At 36.0% G+C, this 6151-nt stretch overlaps 1 non-coding gene across 1 annotated transcript; it reads right to left on the bottom strand.

The window, feature by feature from the left end:
• Positions 1-2952: 2952 nt before the first annotated feature.
• LOC120576267 (small nucleolar RNA R71) lies at positions 2953-3059 on the bottom strand. Its single transcript, XR_005642344.1, has one exon. It is a non-coding gene; the product is annotated as a small nucleolar RNA R71 (small nucleolar RNA).
• Positions 3060-6151: the final 3092 nt, after the last annotated feature.

The following is a 6151-nucleotide window of genomic DNA, read 5'->3' as shown; positions in this document are numbered from 1 at the left end:
GCATACCTGCAGTTTTGATCAACTCAGACTTAGGTACCCATATCTTCATGGGTCCTTTTTGGTTAGTTCTGGAGGTTTTACTTTTCCTCACTTGTACCTTTGACTGAGTGCTAAGTAGCTTCTGATCATTCAATACTTTAGGTTTAACACATTTGGGTATTGTTTTCTCAGACGCAGTAACTGTTTTGTTCTTCTGATCCTTTAACTTTAGGATTCTAGGTTCTGGTTTAATCAGACTCTGAGGAACAGGTTTTGATCTTTTCAGAATTTTGATCTTAGTAGTCTTAGGATCAGATTTTGGCATAACCTTAGGCTTGAGGTTTTCTGGCTTTGATGTAATCTTAGCCTTAGAACCAGAAGCTTCAGGTTCTAACTGAACAACAGTTACAGCATCAGTACCCTCAGGCACAAAGGTGGATTTCAATCCATCCTTAATACAATCACAATAGCTCTTGAGACTGTACTCTTTGGATTTCTCCTCAGAATATCCAATCCCTTTGCCATTGTTTTTGTATATGCTGTAGATCATAGAAGCTACCTTGCTTCTGTCTATGCCAGCCATTATAAAATCATCCAAGGCAATTTCATGTTTATTGCCAGAACCTTTATCACATTTTTCTTGTAGCTTCTGACAAAGAATCTTGAGTCTGTCTTCATATGTGGTTGGTATGAAGTTAAACCCTCTGAGTTCTTCTTTAGAAGCTTTCAATTCCAATAGAGTTGTTTCTTGTTGCTTCATTAGATCAACATATTTTTCTTTTAAATCAGACAACTCATTGGTTCTGTGTTCAAATAGTGATAAGCGTTCTTTAAGAGAATCAACAAGTTCTTGTCTGGGAATTTTGGAATATACCTCATTTTCATCTTCTGAATGTGATTCAGCTTCTGATACTGCTTCTGATGATACTGTTGCCACTAACCCCATGGCTGCTTGATGAGTCATTTATTATTTGTTGTTATATGTTATTTAGTTTAGTTTTAATTAGATTTTAGTTTATTTTATATTAATATTATTTCCCTTTTAAGATAGTTTACTACAAATTGCATTTTATTATATTTCAGGAATGAATATTGGATGGATTGAGTCTTGGAGCAAAAGAAAGGGACTTGGAGCTGATTCGGTACGAAAAATACAAAGATTGGAAGACAAAATATGTCTCCCCTAAAGTCAGAAGCTTGGCACGGCCCGTGCTAGCATTGGCACGGCCGTGCCACCCTTCAGAGTTGCTTTTGCTGCTTTTGCTTAGATTTTAAGCTACTCTATTTTTATCCCAAATGTAATAGCTTAGATTTTAAGTCAAATAAGTGCTATAAATAGAGTAGCCATCCATCACAAATATTCATCTTTTCTTGGAATACAATATGTGACAATTGTCTTTCTAATAAAAGTTCATTTTACTTTCTTGTTATTTATCTTTATGCTTTCTCTCTTCTTCTCCTTGTCTACGATGAACGTCAGTGAGTAGACTTCTCTTGTCTTGGGATTGGTGGATAAGTCTAATGACATAATCCTAATCAAACCAAGCTTTAAACCTTAATCTTATGTAACCCTGATTCCTTATCTAAATTCACCGCTTTAACATGGATCAACCATTATGAAACTGTGGAAACGAAAGTGGAGGGTTTGATAATTGTTTATCCATCATCTCAAATATCAATTCATAAAACGAAAGTGGAGCTTTGATATTCGAACAAGTGAATTTAGACAAAGATTGTAAAGGCAGCGAAATAGTCTTTACAATCTTTGAGACATATAGTTTCGATCTTCAAGGGAACTAATAATGATCAAGTCAGCGAAATAGGCTTGGTTGTTAGAGGAACCAAAATCTAATAGTAATCAAGTCAGCGAAATAGGCTTGGTTGCTAGAGGAACAAAAGAGAAACTGTCTTGAGAAATTAGGTCTAACATAAGGTTAGAAGTTTAATAGTTTGGTTTGTGAAGGACTTGTCATTAGGATGAACCAATAATTCCAAGACTTTTATCTTTTCTTTTATTATTTACTTTTAATTAAAAAACCCAAACTTTTCTATCTTATAAACCTTTAGTCTAATCATTATCTAAAGTTGATTGAATTCATAACTCCCTGTCAGAACGATACTCTTTTATACTACTTCGGTAAGACCGTGCACTTGCGGTTTTATCTCATCAAGTTTTTGGCGCCGCTGCCGGGGAGTTATTGTAATTTGATTAACTTTTTAATAGTGGTTAGTCTAAAAAAAAATATATAATATATATATATATTTATAAAGTATTTTATTTCCTTTTCTTACCTTTTTATTTATTATTTTTTTTTTTTATATATATATTTATAATTATTTTATTTCCTTTTCTTATCTTTTTATTTTTTTATTTTATTTATATATATATATATATATATTTTATATATTTATCTCTCTCTCTCTCTCTCTCTATAAAAAAAAAATAAATAAATAAAAAATAAAAATATATATATATTTATATATAAAATCTCTCTCCCTCCATTTCTCCTTATTTTATTTTATTTTTATTCTTTATTATTTTTTATTTTCTATCTTTAACTGCTTTGATTTCAGGGATGGCTCAAAGAAACACACAGTGATAACGATATGGCTGAGAAACGTGCTCTCAAAGAGTATGCAATCACATCTTCAGATGAGCGGTACGATGCTATTGTATACCCAACGGTTGAGGATATTAAATTTGAAATAAAGCCTGCACTTATTTACCTGGTGCAGCAAAATCTTTTTTTCGGATCACCCACTGAGGATCCGAATTTTCATGTTTCAATTTTTTTAAGACTCAGTGGAACTTTGAAGGCAAACCAAGAGGCCGTAAGGCTGCACCTCTTTCCTTTCTCTTTGAGGGATAAAGCTAGTGCTTGGTTTCATTCATTGAAAATTGGTTCTATAATTTCATGGGACCAAATGAGGAAGGCATTCCTTTCCCAATTCTTTCCCCATAGTAAAACTGCTCAATTAAGGAGTCAAATCACACAATTCACTCAAAAAGATGGTGAATCTCTTTACAATGCGTGGGAGTGTTTCAAAGAAATGCTTAGGCTTTGCCCCCATCATGGTTTTGAGAATTGGCTTTTATCCACACTTTTTATAATGGTATTTTGTTTTCCACAAAAATGAATGTTGATGCAGCTGCAGGTGGAGCTTTGATGAATAAAACTTACACAGGAGCCTATGATTTGATCGAGAACATGGCATACAACCACTATCAGTGGACAAGTGAGAGAGTTATCACTGAAGGTACTCCTCCACCCTCTAAAAAAGAGGAAGGTATGTGCCAGGTTTCTACCCTTGATCATCTATCTGCTAAGGTGGACACACTTCTTCAAAAATTTGATAAATTATCTGTAAGTGTCGTCACACCTGCTCTTGTTTCACCACCTTGTGAATTTTGTGGAATACTTGACCATACTGGTGTTGAATGCCAACTAGGTAGTGTTGCTAAAAGTCCCGAGCAAATTTTTTATACCTTTGGACAACAAACAACACCATCCGTTTATGCAAACAATGAAAGAGTCCCTCAGAAATCCAGCTTGGAAATTTTACTAGAAAAACATGCTATGTAGCAATCCAAGCAATTTCAAGAACTTAAAAATCAAACTGGATCTTTGAATGACTCTTTTGTCAAGCTTACATCTAAAGTGGACTCCATTGCTACTCACACTAGAATGCTAGAAACTCAAATCTCTCAAGTAGCCCAAAAAGTAGCTACTTCCTCTCAAATCCCCGAAGTCTTTCCAGGTCAAACTGAAGCCAATCTCAAAGACCTTATAAATGCTATTCAACTTAGGGACAGTAAGCAGTTAGAGGACCCCATTATGAAAACTAAGACAATTGAGGGTGAGATAGAGAGTGAAAAGCAACAAGGTGAGAAAGTCATAGGAGAGAGTGATAAACCAATCGTTTCACCACCTTATAAACTCAAAATCCATGTCCCACAAAGGCTTGTTAACCCTAACATCATAGTGATTGAGATTTTTTCCACCCCTTGTGTGATTGAGAGTGAAACCATTGAAAAAGCTATGTGTAATTTGGGAGAGAATCTCAGGTTGATGCCACTATCCCTTTGGGAAAGATTGGGTATTGGGTAGAGAAACCTTCTAATCGTCAAGCTAATGACTCTAAAAGAGCGCTTCGTGGGAGGCAACCCACGAGTTTAATTGCTTTTATTTTGTTTGTTTTGTGTTGTTTTAATTTATTTTGTAGGTATTTGTCCAAATATGATGCAAAAAAATGAAGAAAATTGAGCCTTGCACGTCCAGAAGCTTGGCACGGCCAGTGCCAATGTTGGCACGGCCGTGCCTGTGACCTAGCCAACATCCACCAACTTCCAGAGAGTTGGCACGGCCCGTGCCTGTGGTGGCACGGCCGTGCCATGGTTCCAGACCCTCTTTTACCATTTTTTTTCACTTTTCTTCTTCTTCCTTCATTCTCAAACACAAATTTCCCTCATCCTTCAACTTCTCTCTCTCAACCTCCATAACATCAATCTTCAAACCTCCATATCTATCCCCATTCACCATTCCAAAAAAATTCTTCACCAATCTCCACCATTCAACTCACTAAAACCAAACCCCATCACTAAACCACCCCTTCCCACATAAACCTTGTCCACACCTAATCTCCACCCACACCCGAACCAAGCTAAGGTCAATGGCATCAAAAACGAAAGGTGAGGATATTGAAGCCTCCGGAAGAGGTGCAAGCAAGAAGCAATCAACAGCCCGCAATCATGGGATCCAATTTAAGGATTTCGAGCAAAGAAATAGGTATAATTCTCTAATCTCTATAACTATCTCTCCTTGCAGGTACCCTGATGTTAATGCTTTGGATAGACTGGAAATAGTGGTAGGTGGAATCATCACTTTAATTTGTTAGAAAATTTGAGGTAAATGTGAACAAAGGGATAAATAGGATTGAGGGAAACTACTATCTATATTTAGAAACCCTCACTACCATGTTTTTTTTTTTTTTAGAATCCATGGCCCTTCTCACAATTCCCAATATGAGTGGCGAGTCAATAATGCTAATTTCTTGATTATTCTACCTAATTCAGATATTACTAATCCGAAGGTGGTAGAAAACTTTTATGTTGGCACTAACCCACAGGTGCACAATGATGGTGATGATGGTGGTGATGAAGAGGAGGTAGGTGCAAAATTGCACCATTATCAAGTAGCCGGTGGAAACTATAATGATGAAAGGTGGGCATGGATGCAAACCGAAGTTCAAAGAACATGCACCGAGCAACAAAGACAAGGTGTTGAAATGATCGGGCTAAGAAACGATGTCCTAAGGGGCACTCAAATAAATGAATAAAACAATCAAATGTTCCGATACATGATGCAACACCTTCACCTCCAAGGTCTACCTTATGGACTTCAATAAAATTGTGAGCTCTCCTCTTCCTTTACTCTTCTCTACTTCTCTTCTTTCTTCATCATCTTCTTCTTTTTCTTCTTCTTCTTTTAAATCATTGAGGACAATGCTTCTCCTAAGTGTGCGGGGAGCCTAATAAAGTGTCTTTAGTCGTAGTGTTTCCAAACTCCCTTGAACTTTATTCTTTTGTTTTGTTTTATTGTGAAAGGCATGATTAAGTAGCTTGTTTTTATTGAAAAATATCATGACATAAATTTTTTATTGTCTCCTCTTAATTGGTTATTTCTTGTACATGAAAGTGAACTCTTGTATTTTAAGTTTTCTTGATATACCCACATCTTGCTTCAAAGTGAATACAATTCTCCAATGAGAAAAACACAAGTTGCTTCCCTTGAGTAAGTGTATGAATAGGTATTTTAAGGAAATATGTTTTAATTTTAGTGGTATGTTGACCTTTAAAATCTCTCAAAGCAAAAGTAGTATAAGTTAGTATAAAGGAGTTTATAAAAAGCCAAATAGCCAAAATAATTTCAAGGTTGCATTATTGAATCTAGATTGGGGAAGGAGGTAGGCCCTCCGACTTCCTACGTGAAGGTAATGTTATCTTGAAAAACTTTAAAAAGCATCATTGAATCTAGATTGGGGAAGGGGGTAGGCCCTCCAACTTCCTACGTGAAGATGATGTTTTAAGGAGCACCACTGAATCTAGATTGGGGAAGGGGGTAGGCCCTCCGACTTCCTACGTGAAGGTGTTGTTTCTTAAATAAAGTATGTT

This window comes from Medicago truncatula, chromosome 6 (assembly GCF_003473485.1).
Source record: "Medicago truncatula cultivar Jemalong A17 chromosome 6, MtrunA17r5.0-ANR, whole genome shotgun sequence".
Lineage (NCBI taxonomy): Eukaryota > Viridiplantae > Streptophyta > Magnoliopsida > Fabales > Fabaceae > Medicago > Medicago truncatula.
This window is presented reverse-complemented; position numbering and strand designations above follow the sequence as displayed.